We start from the raw sequence: 21,585 nt of genomic DNA, 5'->3' as shown, positions 1-21,585 counted from the left end.
AAGAGTGCGGGTTACTGTTTGCATTGTTATTTCAACGTTGGTCGCTTAGTGGCAATAAAAAGAATGCGCATTCCATAGGGAAATTATGAAAGCGGATTTCTTTTGTTTAGAATCGTTTCTAGATTGCATTCAGCCATGTGTGCGTGAAAGAGCCAGGAAAGAGTGATAGAGAGAGAGAGAGAGAGAAGGGAGAGGTTCTTTGGATGGCTCGGTGAGGGGTGGCAGCTTTATAGCCATTGCTGTTCTGCTTATTGCTAATGCCACTGCGCAACATCAGCGAAAAAGCAGTTAGAGCCTCGCTTCATTTGAGGCCGTTGTCTAATGTTGATTACAGACATCAAATATTTAGTCATTTCTTCTTAATATTTGCTCAAATGTTATTTGAATTAAAAATCTTTAAATTGCTTCTACTGAGTATAAGCTTAATATATAATTGCAATGTTTTTTTTCATATTTTTTGCAGCAATAAGTTTAATGTTTATTCTTTAAAACATTATATTAAATTATACGATTTCGAATTATTTCTCTATTGCTTCCTCAAGTGAATTGCCGGAAAAAATGTTGAACATTGACGTGCACTATATAAAGAACGAGATGCATAAAGCTAGCAATGATTTTTGAGTTAAGCAGCTTGCCAATTGACGGGAAAAGTAGATACACTTAAACAACACCGTGCAAAAGTTAAATAAAGAAATAACTGACCTCTTAACTAAGTTAATCAATAGATGTCTATGTCTGTTTCTTTCAAAAAATTTAGCCTATTAACAAACCTTAATTTCTTATTCCCGTGAACAGATATTATATAAGATGAACTTTTTTTACATACCACAAAATACCAATCTCGTCTTAAGGTTTTTCAATTCATGTCCTAACTGCTAAAGTCAATATCAAATGCATTCTTTTCCTCCATTCAGGACTTAAATATTCTTATATCATATTTTGTTTAATATTTTCTCTCAGTGTGTCTTTGCGTGCATCTTTACCACGCTCTTTATACTAACAAATGCCATACGAAAATCAAATTTTTTATGATTGAGCAGCCACGAAGCATGAAAATGCCATTTCCATTGCCATTGCCATAGTTTTTCCCAGATTTTCGTGTGGAGGAAATTGGGTTTAAGGGTGAGAGCTGAATGCAGAGAGTTGAAGGTGGTTGAAAATTTGAATGTCTTGCTATTTTGTATCTTCATGTTTGCTTATATGCCAATATGACCAGGGAACGCACTTTGACTTTGATGGGAATTCCTTTTTTACTTGCCTTGCATGGCATCTTTGCTGATTTCATTTCCTCTTTAAGATTGCAACGCGAGAATATTATTTGCATCTGGGTGAATGCAATGAACGAATGAATCCTGTATGGGTCATAGGGGAAATCGAAGTATTATCAAGTGTATCAATTTGTGTATTCTATGTGCATACTATGTAGTTGTTGTGTCATGCCACAAGGACAATGAACTAAAATCCTGATGATGACGATGATGATGATGATGCTGATGACATTTCGCCTGATTGCACTCACTTCATTAGGGTCGTGAATAGCTGAGAGAGGGAGAGGAAAAGGGGGGGTGGTAGGGGCTTGTTGGCTTGCAATCAAATCAAAGATTTATTTTGCTATTTTCCTAAATCTTTTGAAGTCACATTTTGCATCTATTTTATAATCCTTCTTTTCTTTTTAGACAAACTCAATTTCCAATCGACTTCATGCAATATCCGTGAAAGTGACAGCAACACAAAGATAAGAGAGAGGATGGACGGGATAAAAGAGAGTGGCTAAAGGGGAGAGCTGAAAGAAGATGAAGATATAACAATGCAACGTCGATGTTGCTATTGCACAAAAACAAAAGGAATTAAGATAAATATTTTCACACGCGGCATTTTCAGTGCTAACGAAATTTTGCTTTCAACTAAATTACAGTCCGTCTCTATAGCTGTCTTTCACTCTACATCTCTCTCTCTCTCTCTCAGTAAGAAAATAAAATTAAATAAATGCAAGGCACTTTTAGGTTAATTAAACTTGAATTGCAACAAACTGACTGCAAACTGGATGCTAGAGAAGAGCTAAGCTCTACCCAAAAAATAAAGTGACTACAAATGATAGTACTAAGAAGGGGCATGAAGGGGGATTGGGGTTTGGCATAAGAAAAAAATAAAACACAAAAAACTTCAGAAGTAGCCTTTGCCGCCGTGCTTGTTGTCCTTGTAATTGTTATTACAATGCTTGTCCTTTTTCGTTGTCCTTGCTGGTTGTTGCAGCATTGTCTGGGCTGTCTTGCATGGCACTTTCTACATAATTGTGCAACTGCCTTTTGTTGGAATGCATTTCGCCCAAACCAAAAATCTTTTTGCTGCACATATACCGACTTGAAATTATGTTCTGGAAATTGATTACTCCAGAAATTCAATTATTTTTGGGGTTTTTTTGCGCTCGCTGCCTTACTAAAGACATCTAAAGCCTTAATCAGAACTCACTTCGCTTCGCTATGTTAATACCATTCTAACAGCTTGTAAAACTTATACCCCCCCCCCTTGGCACGACAAAATATTCATTTCCAAAAGCTAATTCATTCCAAAAATAAAAGAGAGTCCTTGAATTCCAATGTCCCGCATATAGGCATTCTAATAAAAGGATCTAGTTTACTTTACTATCAAACCAGAGAAAATTTCAGTTTTTCTTTAAGATTTTCAGAACATTATTGTCGTTCCCTGTTCCCTGTTCGTAGCTCGTGCCAGTGAAATGTGCAAAAGTAAACAAAAGTGTTGCCAACTTGCCATAGACAAACACAAACAAGTAAGAACAAAAACACCAACACAACACAAGATACATTTGGCCAACAGATCCTACACTAGTCCTCTCTGCCTCTTCTCTTGCTCACTTATTGCCTGTGTCTAGTGAGTGCAACAGCAAGTTTCTTCCTTTTATGTCTGACTCTGCCTCTGACGGTTTCCCTTTGCTTATTATAATTGCCTACGTTTTGTTACCTCTTCCTTGCATCCCATTTCTTTTTTTGTTTTTTTGTAGTCTGCCTGCCTTCACATTTTGGGTGTGGCACTTGAGACTTTTGGCAACAAATGTAAGGCAAAAGCAACAAAACATTGATGTCATTTGTTTTTTCTTTGTTGTATTTTTTATTTTCTTTTGTTTTACTCCTCCGCCAATCCCTTACTTACATATATATTCCTATTTATACTTGCATTATTTCTATACCCTTTCTAAGAAAAAACAACTACAACCACATCAAAGTTTTTCCCTCTTTTCACTTGTTAACTATAAGAAATATGTGGATTATTTTGATAAACTGCGCGAGTAATCGAAGGATTACTTTATTACGAATAAAGAGTGTTCAAAGTGCACCATCTTCAAACATTCTGAGCTCTATGTTTCATATAGAAGTACATACTTATGTATGTTTTGAAGTTTGGCAGTTTTCAAATGCTTTGTCTATGTGGGTGTACATTTTGTTGTTGTTTTATATTTGCCAGCATTTCTTTGGTTCTTGAATAAGTATTTTGTGGCTTGATCCACACAAGACAAAATGAAAGAAAATAAGCAAAACTAAACCCAGTAGACATTATAATGTGACTAGATTGAATCTAAATTGCTTTATTATTTGCTTAAATCGATTTTGAAAGAAATGTATTAAAGCATAGAATTTGTTATAAATTCATAAGAGATAAAACCAAAAGAAGGTTAATTTTTGATAGAAATTTAACATAGATTTAATATCTACCAAATAGAACTATAAAGAAGACTAAGTCTGGTTTTACAGCCATATCAAAAATCTAAAGCCGCCACCAATTGTCACTTTAATGAAATAATGTCTCTACATTGTTATCACAGCTCTTCATATTTCGTCAATTTATATTTAAAATCCATTAAAGTATCTATAGAAATGTTTAAATATTTAACCATTTGCAGATATTTGCTTCCAATTGAATTCAACATGCTCAAGTCTGCACTAAATAATTGTTTATTGGGTTATAGGCGATTAAATGTATATACATACATATGTAGAGTGTATATTTATGTGCATCATTTATGTATGTATGTTTCATATATAGTCTGCCTGCAGTTGTTTTGCAGTTGTCATTGGTATATATTTTGGTTGTTGTCATTGTTGTCGTTATGGTTGCCATTTTCTAGATTGCATACAATTGCCTAATTGCTTTAAATGTATTTTAGCCGGAAGTGGTTTTACTTAAGCCAATGGCATATGCAGACACACATACCAACACGCACACTCTCATGTACATACATATAGAGTTCTAAAGCTTTCAGATCTCTGGTAGTTCTTTACATTATACTATACTGCATATTGGTTTAGCATTATCTGGCATTTTGGTTTGTGTTTTTCTTTTGTTTTTTTTTTTTTTTTTTTTTTTTTGTATATTTATTTATTTATTTCAAGCTATTAGCCTGGCTTAGTCCTTTTTCTTAGTCTTTGTGGCTTCTTTGTGTCACTTACCCATATGCATATATTATTATTTACCAGTCTCTTCGCTCCGGAGTTTCATATACAACAACACAAAACGATTGCAGCAAGAAAAAATCAAATAATAATAAAAATAGTAAAAATTAAATAAATAAAATCCTAGACAAACATGATTTTTTAGTTGTTGTTGTTGCTGGTGTTGCTGTTGACTTGCAAATGGTCCATGGCTTGATATTTAATTGAAATCTGCTAGTTGATGATTGTTTTGTATGCAATTGCAATAAGCAATTAAATATGCATTGCATATATTGTTTGGCTATTTTGTCTCTCTATCTCGTTCCCAGTCATCCCTTCCATCAGCCTCAAGTACACACAAAGAAATATCATGTACTTACTTTCATTTCATGTTCCATGGACAAATTGACATTCATGTGGATTTCCTTGCAGTGCAGATATCAAACTCATCTGTTTGTTATGGGGCTTTTCTCTCTTTTGTATTCTGGCTTAATGAATTTTGTGCCCTGCATAAATAAGAAACAGGCAGAGGCAATTATTTGTTTAACATTTGCATTTGTCAATATTTATTTGTTGAGTATTGTTAGTGAGAAGTGCGAGTTAGTGTAGGTCCAAAAGTATAAAAGGCAAGAGAGTGGGCACATTACCTAAATCAAATTTCTTAAACAACATTTTTTTTCGCTCCCTTATTTATATGATCTAATAAAATTCAACATCTGTGTGCCATATACGCCAAAGTTGCGCATTCATTTGCCACATATAAAATTGATTGTATTTTAAAACCTTCTTCACAGAAAGTGCCAAAGCGAAGAAGTCGAAGACGAAGCCAAGTGAAGAGCTATAAAAGTATCTTACACTTTAAAAAGTGTGGCTTAGGCAAAAAAAAAGTTGGATGAGTAAGATCTCTCGTTTCGTGTTGTTCTTCTTGTTATTGTTGTTGGATGCTTATACGTTGACATTTTTATGGCAATTTTATGGGAAAAAAAGTGAATATGGCCGAAAGACAAAGCTAAGCTGCTTTTCAAATCGATAAAAATGCAAATTAAACACCACCAAAGTGTCCAATGTGTGTGTGTGTGTGTTCGTTTGTCGATGTTGAAGGAGATAGAGGCAAATGGTGGAGATGGCTCGTTAAAAAGAAAATCCAAGCGAAATTCAAGTGCCGGAAAATGGCTTTTGTTTAGAAAGGGGCAAAAACTGAAGCACCCACACCCTATGCCTGAGTGTTCGTGGATGGGTGTGTCTGTGTGTGTGTTTGAGTATAAATTATACATATGTATATTCAGAAATGTCAAACGGAAACAAGTTGCCAAGTCAGCTTGGATGATGGAGGACATGTCCTGGTCACAGGACACAACCAACCACTGAGCCTGCGCTTGCTTCAAGTGCAGTCGAGCAACAAATGAAAATTGCAAAAATGATCGGAAATGACCAATTTGAAATAAAAATGTAACCAAAGAGAGAGAGAGCGAGAGCGAGAGAGTTGAGTGGGTAGATGTGTTTCTGTCTGTCTGCCAGTGTCCCTTTATATCTATATGAGATATCTTTCTCTGTGTGTGTATTTGTGTGGGGCAAATGTTAACTGCTGCCTCAGACAGGAGCAGACAAAACATGTCCATACTCATGTGTGTGTGTGTGTGTGTGTGAACGGAACTCGAGAGCTTGGTGCATGCACAGGCAAAAGGAAGTAAAGTGAACTTTAGCATGGGGTGAAAACTACAGCATGAAAGCTTTTTCCATTTTTCATTTGTTTGAAATGTAAAAGTCAAGTGCAGAAATACCATAAAAGATCATATCATACATGTTCTGGAAAAATATTGACAAATTACAAATTTCAAATTTGTCATAGACCCTATCAAGATCTGAGCGCAGCATCTTTGTGGCATATATTTTGAAATTTATCAGAGTTTATTCACCTTCAGCACCAAAGTTGCCAAGTAATTCATCGCATATAATCTAACAAGACAAGCAATTGTGAGTATAAGAAATGTAGAGAAAAGAAAATGGCAAAAGTTTTTGCGTTACAATTATTATTGCACATATGTGTGTGAAAAATGATGAGAATCGTCATATCATATTCAAAATGCATTCAGCAGTTACGCTTCAGGGCATTTTCATTGGACAAAAACCCAACTGTCTCTGTTCAGTCGGAAAATTAAAAAGAGAACAAAAACATTTGAAACAATAATAATCATTTCATGGAGCAAAATAGATATGCAACTTGTGAAAGGTCTTAAAGTTCTTTAAGTTTTCCTCTACAGACCATACCAAAATGGCTAGCAAAAATACACAATTGTTACCTGATAATGTGATGTATTGAAATTGTAAATGCATAAGTTCTGGGCCAAAGATTCGTTTTTGACACTTGTTTAATTTAATCGGACCTTGATTTCTCATTTCCTATTGTTATTCAAAAAACATTTAGCACCGAGATACGCATAAATTCATAAATTGCTTAAAAATATATATTTCAACCCTAATTCCATTATTTAAAAAAGCAGTTTTATCGTGCAGATGCACAAAATTGAAATTAAATCAAAGGTTTAGGTCACACTTTGTAAATAATTCCTTCAAAAGAATAAAAATTGCCGACTAATTCCAAAAAGTATAAAATAAATTAGTAAACCAACTGATATTCTCAATGTAAATTTCAGAAAATAATAATTGTTTTAGATCCCTCTGTGTGTAGTAAGCAATTTTTTTTTCACTGCAAGTTTAAATATTGTTGAGTTTTTCATTGTTTTTTTTTTTTTTTTTTTTGTGTGGACGTGTGTTATTTTAGCAATTTACTCTACACATTGTTAACTACTTTATGCAGCTGCTGCTAGTTTCTGGTTGTTTTTTTTCGTTTTTTTTTGGGGTTAGCTGCCACGTTTTATTTTTTTTTTTGATGGCTTTGGTATGTTTTATTTTTATTAAGTTTTTAATTAATGTATGAGCAGTTTAAACTTGTAAAAGTCCTGTCATGATAAACTAAAACAATATTTCTCACTTGGGGGCCATGTCGACAGCTACAATTCTGCCTCTACTCGTCCTCATCCCTCTGCCATGGTGTTGCCTTGTCCTCCGTATCCTCCCGTCATGGTCCGAGTTTGAAATAACCGAAAGGAAAAGCTTTTCGAATAAATGAAGTTACAGGATAACACATACCTTAACATACTCACACATATATATATGTGTGTGTGTGTGTGTGCCTTTTAGGGTGTTTTTATAGGATTGTGCCATTAAAATATTTGCATCTCATTATTCACTTTCAAGCAAAGTTGTTGTAAATGTTAGGTGAAGAATTGTTTTAAGAACTCTTCACATGAAAGACTTCAAACATGTTTTCTCTTTCTTTTCTGTTTTTGTTTTTGAGGGTTGACTTTCTGTCCATTTTTACAGTGCTTTGGGCAGTCCAAGGTCAAATATAGAAATCATTTGAGTGGTCTTTTCTTAAAGGTTTCTAAAACATATTTAATCGGATTTTAATTTTAAAGCGCGTTAGACCTTATTATCTTTGAAGTTAAGCTTTCTAAAAGGTTTTAGTTAGTTATTCATATTTATTTAATCACCCTTGCAAAGTCGCATGACTAAACATCAATCAATATTTAATTGATCAAGATTTTTATTCAACTCTTTTTAGTTATTTATCTTAAGAACTGCATGCTGATGTTTTAAAGTCAAAAGATAATAATTTACATAGAGATTTAATGAAATTTAAACAAGTTTCTAGATTAGTAAAAACAAAATTCATTTATTATTTTTTTTTTTTTTTGGTATTTGTGTGTGTCTGCATTTCGATGTGGAAATTCTTCTATTTTATCTTGTTATTTTAAACTCTCATTTTTGCATGCTTTTGGGACCTCTTTGGACTATCTTATCAGACAAATTGAATTTGTGGTCAGCACCCAATGAATGTGCTAAACCATTTGGCAAACAGACATTAAGCAGAACTCTCACACACACACATGTAGACACTGACGCACACAGCATGTGACAGTCATTTTTCAATAGCCTCATGAGGCAGGATTGCAACGTCTCTAATCCTTTATACATTTCCCCAACTCAGACAGAGAGAGGAAGAACAAGGTGGAAAGACTCTGACCCCATTCACAGAATTCTCAAAGCCATCTATCAACAATGCACACAGGCACGCACGCATCCAGGACATTCACACAGGACATGGCCAAAAGTTGTGCACAATTAAAGTTTAAGTGTTGCACAAACTTTGACCAGGTCTTTTCAGTGTGATAAAGGGTAACAGAGACGAAGAGAGAAACAGGGAGAAAACGTCTCATGCTGCATAAAATTTTCGGTTTTTCTTCTATTATACAGTCTTATAATAACGATTCTAGGACGTAGCATAGCACCTTTTCACAAAAAAATGTAATTAAAAAGTTTGACTCTTGCTGACAAACATAATGAAATCGATTATGAGCAGGCATTTGACTTACTCTATGATTGAACCCCTTTCTATTCGCCCAATCTGCCATCTTTCCCGAATGAACACTCAATGAAATTAAAGACATTTTTTTTTTTTTTTGCATTCTATCAATTCTTATTTACTTTTTTCCTGCCTTTTTGGCACCTCCTGCTGGCCAACAATTGCATGACACTTTCCATTGTTTCCAGTCATCTGTCAAATGCAGGCACTTTTCGCATTTCCTCATTCATTGTCAGACTTGCAGAAAAAATTCGAAAGACCAACAAAAAAAACTGCCAATAAAAAGAATTTTTATGCATTAATTTCTTTGCATTTATCTTCCTTGTGCTGCTGCTGCTCTCTGTCAATTGAAAAAGACTTGAAAAATGTTAATTCAATTGTCTACAGAAACACTTTCGCGCCACTTCAATAAATGGCAAGAGTGTTGAATGAAACTGCAATGAAAATTTTCACAAGAGAACTATTGAGAATGCAATAATTTGTCTAAATTAATTATAAGCAATCAAAGTTTGTCTTCAAGAGAAGAATTGTAGGATTTTGATGGAAGATAATTTTTATAAACCTCTGCTTTTGGTTTTGGTTGGGAGATTAATTCTTGAAGAACATGCAATTTCCGTCCACACACATATTTTACATCAAAATTAATCCATAAAAATGGACATTACAAACACCACAGACATTACGTCATTGTTAATTAAGTACAACGAATGGATTTTGGTATAATAATGAGATACGATATATAAACGTATCGGCCTGTTATTGATTTAAGGTTAATCATACATTTAAATTTACATAAACTGTTATTAATAAAGGCGATTAAATGGCAAAAAAAAAAAAAGGCAACGACAAGAACAAAAACAAATGGCTCCAATAGTATGCAAAATGTAAATAAGTAATGAGTAAATAAGCTTAACGAAATGACTAAATCAAAGCTAACTACTATCTGAAAAATAAGATATGTGTATTAAATAAGTGCAAGGCTGGGTTTGCCACACCTTGTTCTAAAAGTTGCCACACCTAGAAGTAACCTTAACACAATGAAAATATGACAATAAGTTTAATACAAACACAACTGACATTACCTAACCTTGTTTTGAAAATAATCAAATATATGAGACATCCATCTGAAAGAATTGTGAGGTATTCTAGTTTATGAAACTGCAAGACTGCGAAATCAAACTATTTTAACTATTAAATCTTCAACTTTATATAAAAAACATTGTAATTAAAGCCGTGAATTAAAATTATTTCAGATGAAAGATCTATATTCACTTTAACGGATATAAATTATACATCTTCTTAGGCAAACGAGTCTTAGCTAGTTTATGAGTTCCTTTTATGTACACTGTGGCAACTAATTTTTTGCAAAATCATAAAAAAATTAACCAACTACAAACTTTGAACATTTTGTATACATTGTTATTATAATAATTTTAAATATTATAAGTAAGTTAAAACTCAGAAATGAAATGTATAAGCTTTTAATTGATCAGCTCAAGGGTTTCTTTCGATTGAATAACCCTCTATATATATCAGATAATTTTATAGTCTTATGTCTTTGTGGTTCAGCTAATATTGTTTTAATCTTTTGACAGATCACATTGTTAATGTAATGGGACAAAGTATGTTGTTGATATTGATTATGTTATATTAAAGGTATATATCCAAGGCTTTTCTCTATATTTTCCTAATGTAAATGATATCCAATATTCTCCATCTTAGCTAGCAATTTAAGAATGGAACTAAAACTGGCATTGTAACTGTATTCCATTGATTTTAAACCTTTATATATTTACATTTCGTAGACTGTACTTCCTATTTTAATTGTATTTATTGTTAAGCCGATATATATTTAATTCTGACCCCTTATGGGTTGATGGTCTTGCTGTTGTTGTTATTGGCATTTCCACTATTAATTATTTTATTGCATAAAAATTATTAACAATACACCAAAGTCATAAATAAATCTACAGAGCACATTGCCAATAAGTATCTGTAAATAAAATTGACAATAAATCATTTTTAATGTGCATTTCTTATTGACAATAGCAAACAAAAAAAAACAACAAAAAATGTATAAAAATTGTTTAATTATGACATGAGGAAAGACACCAAAAGGACCACAGAAATGGCTTTAAGTTGATGTGTAAAAGGATCAGTAAATGATGTGTAAAAAATTAATGAATAGCAATGCAACCAAAAAACCGATGAAAGATGCTCTTAAAAATTGAAAATATTCTTTCAACAGATACAGATACAGTCCTTTGAATTTTCCGCATCGATTGGGAGGAAAAACGAAAGGACTGAATAAATGAATGTTTCTGATGCATTTGTGACAACATTTTACATTTCTGAGCACAGCATGTGGCCAATTCCTGTGGCATCTTTTTCATAGGCTTGTCTTTTTCCATTGTGGTTTGTTGGTGGTTTGCCCCACATCATTCTCATTCTCTTTCTCTCTCTCTCTTTTTGCTATTCGTTGCGTTTGACCCTAGCAAGTTGCTCATACGACAGGTAAGCCAAATTTTGCTCTAATCCGAAAAAAGAAAATCACACACCTGTGCCATAAACTTTAGGTGCATTGCCAGGACAGACAAAGTTTGTATGAAGCTCAAAACCAAACTCTAACCGAAATAAAATCATTCGAGCGCAGCTTGTGGCAATGTTTTTAGGGGCTAAATTTGGTGTGTGCGTGTCTATGTGTGTGTCGAGGTTTTCCAATGAACCCAATAAAGACAAATTGCAAAACCAGAGAAATTAAAAAGATTAAAACATAGTAAGTTTCATTCTTTTCATTTCGGGAAAGCCATTTTCAACACAAATAGTTATAGTTATATAAACAAAGCCATCAATTTGATAGACAACTAAATGTAATCACTTTGAAGGTCTTCATCACTCTCATTTTTAGGCAACGTCATGCTCATTCGATACAAATAGTGATTACCATTAATTTTTATGAAAGTCAAAGTCATCATTTGACATGAAAGTCACAATTCACATAGATACAACCTCCACCCTTCTCCCTTTCACTGCTTTTTTCCCCTTCGCGGAATAATTTTAATGACATTTGGAGGGGGCGTAGAGAGACAAATTCCACTGGAGTATATTCTTGTTGACGTCTTCTTCATCTGGAGCAGCTTAGCAGAGACAAATTCTGGCTTGGTCTTGGTCACGCATAATCGTTGGTCGTTGGTTCCCCCCTTATGTCTCTTGTTTAGCACATTTAGCTGGTTATTGTTTTAACATTTGCCCCCTTTGCCATGGCTTTTCATGTCTGAGCTGCTCTTATCTTATCGTTATTAACGTTCGTTTTATTGTCATGCTGTTTGGTCTTGGTTTGTTTTTGGTGATTTTCTCCCCGTCTGCCCTCGCTTTCTTCACTGTTTTTGCCCCTCTTTGTTGTCTATTTCAGCAGTGCTTTTTATTATGTCATTATTGTCATTTACTTTGGCTTTGGCTCTTTCCAAAAGTACCTCGCTCTCTGTCTGTCTGTCTCTCTCCTGTTGGCCGATCGCCACAATTTTTGGCTTGATTATTTGTGAGTCTGGTTTAGTCTGTCAGCACATTATAGTGCTGAATGTGGGCAGATTTCATTTACAATTTCATTTGAATCAAGTTTCCCCCTCCCTCCTCTGCTCTCCTTTAATGACCATTCCTTGGTTTCTTGGTATTTTTATTGTGATTTACGTTGTTTAGAGATTACTTTATGGCCAATATTTTGTGAGTTGAGCAAAAGTTATGAGATATAAATAAATAAGTACATAATGTTTTTTTCTTTTTTTGGTTTTTGGTGATAATTTTTTCCTTTTGCCTTGTTTCTAATTAAAGAAATAACTGATTTATATTGAAAGTTTTCTAAATCAAATTTCTGTTATTAAATTTGGTTTAACATTTGAATTAGTTTGCACTTAATTTATTAAGTGAAATGAAATAAGCTAATCTATGGCTTTTTTGTAACTTTTTGTTTTATTTCATGCTATTTAACTCATGATGGTAATTAATTTTATGTCTGTTATAATTTAATAAATGGCCAGTGACTTTTTCAATTGACACAATTAATTCAATTGCAAAATTGTGCTTATTGGTGGCTAAAATGCAGAAATTGTTCAAGTTTATTGAACTGGAAGATGGAGAGGTTTATTAGTTATATAAATGGGCATTAGTTTAGCATTAGATCGATTGACCACTGCACACGAATAATGAGTTGAAATTTCTATTTTCATCTATTTTCAGTAGGGTTGGCTTTATTTTTTCTAGTAAAGAAGGGGTTGAAAGTTTATCCTGGGGCAAACATGCATACATTTTGTGTAGCGCTTTGAAGTCGTTTTTTATTTTTTGGTGTGGGGTAGTAAAAAACCACATATTGCCTTTAGCAAAGTCGCAAATCTTGCAAGAGAGCAAAGACTACTAGGTGGACTTTCATCTTGTAACCTAAACAAACATTGCATACTTTTAAGCGCGCACACACATACAAAGATCCCATGCAATAATGTCAGAAACAAGGCGTGTGAAAGTATTTCGATTTAGAAAATTTGAATTTGGCCAACAACTGTACAAGGACATTGTGTGTTTTGGTTGTAGAAGAAAGCCATGAAAAGGTTAACTACATACAAAAAGGCAAACATTGTGTATGTGTGTGTGTGTACCTGGCAACAAGTTTTTTTATTGCTTACCAAATGAGCTGAGGAAGATAAGTAAACACACCCACACACACTCTGCCGCCTGTTAGTTGGCCAATTTCAACTTTCATATGCCAAGCCGTGAAAAGGTGGCAATAAAAATGCATTTTTTATTTGACTGGAGAATGTGTGAGAAGTATGTGTGAGAATGAGATTTATTTTGTTGTTCTTTTCTTTTGATTCTCTCCCTCCTACCATAGTCTCGTTTCTTCTTCTTTCTTTGGCCCAACTTGCTCTGTTCTTATCAAAAACGCAAAACGCGCATTTCTATTTCTTTGCGCTGAACTACGTGATTTGCAAATTTTCCAATTTTCTAGCTAGGGCAGCAAAATAAAGTTCACTCACTGTCTCGCTGTCTCTACAGCTCTCTTTCACTCTCTAACTTCGACCCTCTCCTCCATCTCTCTTGGCTTAGATGCGGGGCATATCAAGGCAAACACATGCGGTTGTCCACACGGCGAATGTTGGCTGCCATTTGATTTCTTTTTTAGCAATTTTATTTGTTAGTCGCTATGCGTATTTTATATGTGCCTACAGTAAAGTCTACTAAAGATGAACTCATGATTTCTGGCGCAATTCTCAAAGAATATTTTTGTTGTTGCCCATCATCTCATTGTTGTGTGGATTAAAAGTTATTGACATATGTCGCATTCACACTTGTAAGAGAAATGAAAAATAATTAATTTTAACTCTGTCAAGTGAGTTTATTAGCTAAAAGGCAACATGCGAAATGCTGTCAGTAGCAGTTGAGTTCTGCAATCGAAGAGCTTTTCACTTGCATTGACCTCGTTTATATACATATATCACTTTTTTTTTGTGCAAAAGCCTTAAGTCTTGAGTCAATCATGGAGAGCCTTGAGCTGTCCTCCTTTTTCATGTAACGCCAACAGTTAAATTTAATTAAAGAACTTTAAGGAAATTATATATACATACAACAGATATAAGTTAAACTTACTTCATTTCATCTGAAAGTTATAGGAAATAATTTGGTAAACAAACTAAGTGAATAGCATTTTAACTGACTATTTTATGGTGTTATGTTCAACAATGGCCACTCACCACTGTATTGCCTGTCACAAAATTTTGGCTTTAGTTTTGTTTGCACTCTGGCAGCCAGCATTTGTATTGCATTTTATTTACGAGTTGTTGGCATCCTTGTTCTTGTTGTTGTTGCTGCTGTTAGACCATTGCCATTGCATTTCCTTTACGCGATATGCACTTCCTGGTCTGATACCTCAACTTTGTATTTCCGCTATTTCTTGCCCTTTTTTTCGCTTTTAAATCCTTGGTTTCGTTTCGGGAATGGGGATTTTTTGTGGTATTTCTGTTGCTGGCATACCTAACAGAGATTTCTATTTTAGCGCTCTGCCAAGGCTCTGAGCTTGGGGCAAATAAATATTGTTTTCGGGCACACGCGAATTTCTGGCTGCCTTGAGATGTTGCTTATATTGAGAGAGTAGTTCGCGGGGTAGGGCGCTTTGCTGTCTGCCACACAGTTTAATGTGTTTACCAGATAATCGAAATCTCGGCATTTGTATTTTCTTGTTGCATTAAAAGAAAAAAAAAACATCATGCCGCACGACAACTAATTTAAAGTTAAAGACATTTTTCTGTTAAAATACTTTGGGGAATTTGGTTTAAAGATAATCCTTGCCATCCATTAGTTGGCACTTAGCTGACCTCAAAATGCTTTGCTCGATGCTTTTAGTGCAGCTTGGCAACTCAATTATGTTGCAAGCATAAATTATTCATTCAAGAGTCTTCTATAATGTGTAAAAAATGCATTTGCCATCTCATTGATGGGTTGCAGCAAGTAAAGCAAAACTGCTCTCTTTTACCTTCAAGGCACACGAAACTCAACTCAATTTAAGCATAAATTACATTTGGTTGAAAGTAAAAACAACACACACACACACAGAGAAAGCAAATATATATATATATATATTTATATATATGTAAATGGACCGACTTTAATAACAAACATAATTTAAGTGCACATAAAATGACTAGCAAGGCAGCTGAAAGAAAACCTGAAAAAGCTCAAGAACGGTTTCTCCTCTCTCAAGTTTATTTTTTTGGATAGGGTGCAGGAATTATGCACTCTCAAGGATACGCCTTGCATTTTCTGCACTACCTAGCGAGTAAAGTTATTGAGTAATCAGCTTTAAAATTTTACTCCTTTAGCTTCCTTCTCGTTGCCCATTTGTTGTTGGTTGTCTTGGCCAGTGGATGCGAAGCAGAGTCTTTTGGGGGCGTGGCTATATGCTGTGCCTGGGGTGCATAAAATGCACAAAATGTATGCCGCGGCACGTGGCAGCTGAAAATGATTGCGCGACATGCCTGGTTTATGCATTTCGGGTGGCACGATTTATGCTGCCTGCGGGGTGGGGTTGGGTGGCTTTTCTAGACCCAGAAATGTAGGTGACTCCTTGGACGGTTGTGGGTGACCTAAAATGGTTGCTTCTTCTTAGCTATTGCTGGATGCATGGCATTGCATGGTCCAAGAGCATGGCGTACAAGTGTTAATAGGTTTCTGTTCTTTTATGGTTTGGTTTTGCCGTCAGGATGGAACTAATCAAGAGCAACAAGAACATAAGTTCACATATTTCACGTAGTTTGGCATACAAATCATCTAAACTTATGAATTGGCTTGAAAAAGTCGATCTAATAGGTAACAACCTATTATGTTAAAGGCAACAGGAGCTGAAACTGTAGAACTAAACCAGTTCTTTCTTATAAGAGAAGCAGCTAGCGTTTAGTTTAATAACTTTTTGGATGGATATGGATCATGTACATACTGAGATTCTTACTAAAACTATTGGAGAAAATGATTTAAACATTATCTAACAGGATATTTGCCATAATTTGATACAGTTTGAGATCGTTAACATGGCTTATGCCAGCTCAATGTACCCATTAATACCCTATTGTTTGTTTTAAGAGCACAAACTATTATTTATTATCGCTAGCTGACCAACAGCAAACATAAATTAGACGCAGACAATGAACAATGTAGTGCGCCTGTTTGCATGCTACACATTTTTTTGCCCACTTCTCGCCTGTCTCATAGTCGGTGTGTATGTCTCCTACTTGCCTGTCCCTTGCTTTTAGTGTTATACTTTTTCTTTGTGGGTTTCTCTTCTTTTTTTCCTCCTGCAGTTCGCCGACTCATTAAGCCCAGTAATGACACTTTAACGCTGTGAGCACGTTCTAAGCGTTGGCAATAATTCATGCCACTGAATGATTTGTGGCAGACCACCGAAAAAAAAAAAAACACATTGAAAGCACCGACGTAAAAGAAAAAACGAGAAACCGTTGTCTTACGTGTGTATATGGCAGACAGAGCCATCGAATTTGGCCTTCGTTGAAGTGTGAACATTATTTGTTGGCATATTTTAAGTAAATGTCTCCCTCTGTAGCTGGTGATGAAACTTTTTGGCGACCAGCTGCTACCTCAGACACAATGGAAAATTGTTCAATATATTTATTTTTCACCTCAAAGCTGATTGCTCCTCTTCATTTTTTCTCGCCCCATTTTATGTTAACATATTTTCTCTTTTGTGGCAAAAAAAATGTTTAAATACAAGTTTTTTTCAGGTTGCAATAATTAAAACGACTAACAAGATATTTGAGTGGAAGTTGAGCCAGCAGCGTATTTAAAAATTGGCCATGTGTCGGTTATTGTATAAACGAAATTGCATTGTCCTGTATTTTGGTTTGCCTGATGGCATTTTCCAAGTGTCATGACTAAAATATCCATTTAAAAATGACAAGCATCAGCAAATCGTATGGTAATTATTCTTAGAAATACTTATTAGATATCAGAGCAATAATTTGATTTTAGCTGTGATGAAAACCACACACAATCGTATATGCCAACATAAAATCAAATCTATCGGTTTAAGGATTCAGAATTCAATGTTTTAGATTGTGTTTCCAAATCGAAACAGCTGTTGAGTAAATTTTATTTGAATTGTGGCACCATTAAACATTTTCTAGGCTTCATTTCTATGCAAATCTAAGCCAAATGTTAGGACAACAAATATTTTAGCCACCAACAAAACGTGCCAATAATGCTGCCAACCAAAACATACTTGTAATAATTTCAACTATTTTCCGTTTGCTTATTTTTTGGTGGGTAGACAGAAAAACTGTGCCAAATATGCAACAAAAAAAAAAACAAAATAAAAATAACCGAAATAGCCAAAACTTTAATGTGCCAGGCAGAACACTCTCTCTCATACACACACACATACACTTAATGGGGGGATATAGTGTAAATATTTATGTATGCTTGTATGTGTATTCCTACATATATGATGTGGTCAGCAAGGAGAAGGATTTCATAGAGAATGCTGTATAGGGCAAAGCGACCACGGCCAGAAAAACCGCACCAAACTAATAATAACCAGCGAAGCCACATAGAAAAACACAGACCAAGCAATATAAAGAGGGTGAGAGAGAGAGCGAAAGAGAGAGAGAGAGATAGAAAGAGTGTGTTAAGTGCGCCAAGTATGGCATTGAGGGGACTGTGGAGACGAGGTGGGCGTTAGGTGGTCAACAACACAGCAAACATAATTGCAACCACGAAATTTACAAATAGCTTTTAGTGTCAGCGTAAAATACATAATACTCGCCCATACAAACAGACAGTTAGACATACACACACGCGCACACACACACATAGAAAGAGAAAGAGGGAAATAGAGATAGAGAGAAGTAAATGCACTCAATGCACATTTGAGCCAAAGGCCAAAGCATGTTGCATACTTTTAAGAGGCGAACGGATATATCGTAAAACAAATGCACTGTCAAGCCAAGAAGAGAGAGAGGGGGGAGTTGGGGACGGCGGCATAATAACTTTGCTGCTTTAGCACACTTGAGAGCACTGGCACATCTAATTTGTCATGGAACTCTGCAGCCAGGGCAAGAAAAATGTAAAGCAGAGAGACGCTAAACCAGACCAGACCAGGCCGAAGCGAACTGGACCCAAATTCAGTAGTCCTGCCATTGGCCACTAATTAATGCTGCTTGTTTGGCCCGCTGCCTGGTTGAAAACGCTCTCTCTCTCACCCACTCTCTTCACTGCTCTTTCCCTGCGGCATTAGTGAACTGTTTCCATATACATATATGTACATGTGGGTGTTCATGACATTAGGCAACAAGCGACTGTCGAAAATTTTCCTCGCTGCATGACCGCTGGCTGCACAATTAATTTTTCGCTTTTGCCACAGCTTTTTGCAGCGCAACTTGTGTTAATTTCGAATGCCCAGAGCTCTGGGCGTAAATAGTTGTCACCGCCGTCGACGCCGTAGCCCTCCAACTTCCGGTTAACGCCCACATTTCGTATACATAATATGAGTTTGACTTTTTAAATACACAGTTTGCTTGCATGTCATGTTAATTAAACTCTTGATTCCTCTCAAGAGGGGTTTTCGATAGGCAAATTCTAATAGAGAAAGCAAACATGACTTAAAAACGATTAAACGATATTAGTAGGTAATACCAACATTCAAGTTGGCAAGCGTATGTCAACGATTCATACTCGAATCTGTCTGTTAAAGAAATTTATATGTGTCTTTTAGATATTAGACTATCTCAACAATACCAATGACTATAAATGTATTTATGTATGATCATGTGTGCATTTATATGTCGATGTCTTTTTATCAAAACTTTCACGACTAGTATTGCATTTTTTAAAACTAGATTAAAATGTACAAATAAATGTATTTTAGGGAATTTTTATAAAATACAAGACTGTTGTTCAAGATGAAACGAGAATTGGCCATTGTTCAATATTGTTTTCATTGTGTGCGGCTCCGGGACAACAACTCCCCTACTCTTCCCCCTGATCCCACACAATGTAGATAATGCGGTTTGGGTGGGTTTTAATACAGATATCTTTTAAAGGTATTAGCCTCTTATAGGAAGACAGATTCGAACAAAACACGGCAAAGTCTTGCATCCATAATGGCGTAGAAATATTTGGAATGCAAGCCTGGCCACTGTGGAAAACGCGAACCCATTCTCTTGGCCGCAAAATCAAAACTCTCGACTTGGTCATTAAAAACCACTTTCAGATAAATTATAACTCGCCCTCGATCGATACAGAGGAAATGTTCCTAAGGCCAGATTTATTAATATATTGCTAAGTCAAAAAGTAACCGCTTATTCTATTTACATATTTATCTAAAAAGTTTTGCATTTCGTTTTTGCACAGTTGGAACAATGTGTTTCTACACAGACATTCATACATACATACATATGTATGTATGTACATAGATACACGTACCTTACCACTCTCAGATAAATTATCGTTCTTCCTTTTCTTTCCTCTTCCATTGCACTTACATTTTTCACATTTATACACATAAAAAACAACAAAAAAAAAACACAACAATATAATACAAAATAATATTATAATAATAACAACTTTATGCAAGTTTAATTACATAAATTAATTATTACCAAAAAAAAAAAAAACAAAACAACTACGAATAAACTTGCCAGCGACAAACACACGCGACGAGCGGTTAATTAAAACTGAAAGAGAGTGAGAGCGTCTACTTGAGAGTGGGAAAGGGACAGGCATACAATCGACAGATCATATGCTGGAAGCAAGAGGTTGCCAGAGTCAGCACAGAAACAGAAGAAAAACAAACAGTGAAAAGTTTTTACTAAAAACTGATATTCATTTTTATATTTTTGCTAAAAGGCTAGACATAAACGTTGGATGTGAGTGATATAAAGAATGGCTTTTCCCTTTCTTAAACCTTTTTAAACGAAAACTAAAATTAATTTTTCCCGCTTTCAGTCAAAGTTGTCAATATTTTCTTGAAAAAGTTGTTCCAATTATTTTCTGTGAGTAAGCGCATCCAATAACTTGATGTAGGACATCTCACATGATAAACTTACCTCATCTGAAAAGATGCCAGCAGCATGCCCCGGACTACAGCTATTAATTACGTAACGGAAATGTAAATGTTTCAAACAATTTGCACCCGCAACAACAAACAGAAGCTGCAACACTTCCTAACAAGGTACGAGGTAGATAATTAGCAAAAGTTCACAGTTAAAATAAAGTTACAGACTTCAAGCAGATGATACTCTCACATCTGTGTATATATGTGTGTGTGTGGGTGTCCTTGTGAACGCCTTTTCCCAGCTGTGTTGACAAGTTGTTGCAACATTTGCATATGCATCTCTATGTACTTATACATATGTACATATGTATATACAGAGAGTGTGGATGGGTCTTGCCTTATTGCTTTAGCTTTTCGACAGCTTTCGACGGAAGTCAGAGAAACGGAAATTTGCTGTCGGCACAACTTTTTTTTCCTTGACGAACATTTTCTCGTGTCAAGGCGGAAGGCAACTGAATTGCAATTTAGTTAATTTGATCTGAGTTATTTGTCAGTGTGTTTTTTATTCAGATTTCCTCGCTATATGTATGCATATGCATATTTTTATTGCACTTCTTATTCGTTTGCTTCAACTTTTATCGTAAGGCAAATATGTCTCCTTTTTTTTCACAATGTTCGCCTGTTCAGTGAAAGTTGTGCAAAAAAATGGCAAATGAATGGGTGGTAGCAAAACTATTGAGCATTGTTTTACTTTTGTTCAAAATGTTTGGCTTGCTTGTTGCATTTGCCCCACGTTGCAAGGGGGGAGGAGTGTATGTAAGAGTAAGTTTTTGGGAATGAAATCGACATTGTCTTTTTTGTTGTTGTTGGCTTATTTGCTTTTATTTTTGTTTTTATGTATTTACTTATTTTGCAACAATTTCGTAATGAGAAAACTTTTGCATGGGCATGCAGCAAATTTTTACTTGTTTTCGTTAGATTGTCTGTCCTTTGTTGTTGTTTTTTTTTTTTGTAGTTTAAGTAATGGCAAATTGAACAGTTGGTTTCATCAAAACAATTTGTTATTTATATTATTTAAAGTTGTTAAAGCATTAAAAGATCTTGAGTTGAATCAAATTTTTAAAATGGGGCATACTTTGTAAATTATCTTTTAAATCACAGTGAATTAA

The 21,585-nt window shown here is 34.9% G+C and overlaps 1 long non-coding RNA gene across 1 annotated transcript in view; it reads right to left on the bottom strand.

Annotated features, from left to right (window-relative positions):
- LOC137584387 (uncharacterized) overlaps positions 1 to 20,028 on the bottom strand; it is a 128,527-nt gene extending 108,499 nt beyond the window's left edge. Inside the window, exons 1-2 of the long non-coding RNA XR_011033478.1 lie at positions 19,846 to 20,028; positions 4,826 to 4,951 (exon numbers count right to left, since the gene is read on the bottom strand). This is a non-coding gene — a long non-coding RNA (uncharacterized lncRNA). The remainder of the gene's footprint in view (positions 1 to 4,825; positions 4,952 to 19,845) is intronic.
- Between the last annotated feature and the right edge of the window lie 1,557 nt (positions 20,029 to 21,585).

Source organism: Drosophila tropicalis, unplaced genomic scaffold (genome assembly GCF_018151085.1).
Source record: "Drosophila tropicalis isolate 14030-0801.00 unplaced genomic scaffold, ASM1815108v1 contig_878, whole genome shotgun sequence".
In the NCBI taxonomy this organism is placed as follows: domain Eukaryota; kingdom Metazoa; phylum Arthropoda; class Insecta; order Diptera; family Drosophilidae; genus Drosophila; species Drosophila tropicalis.
This window is presented reverse-complemented; position numbering and strand designations above follow the sequence as displayed.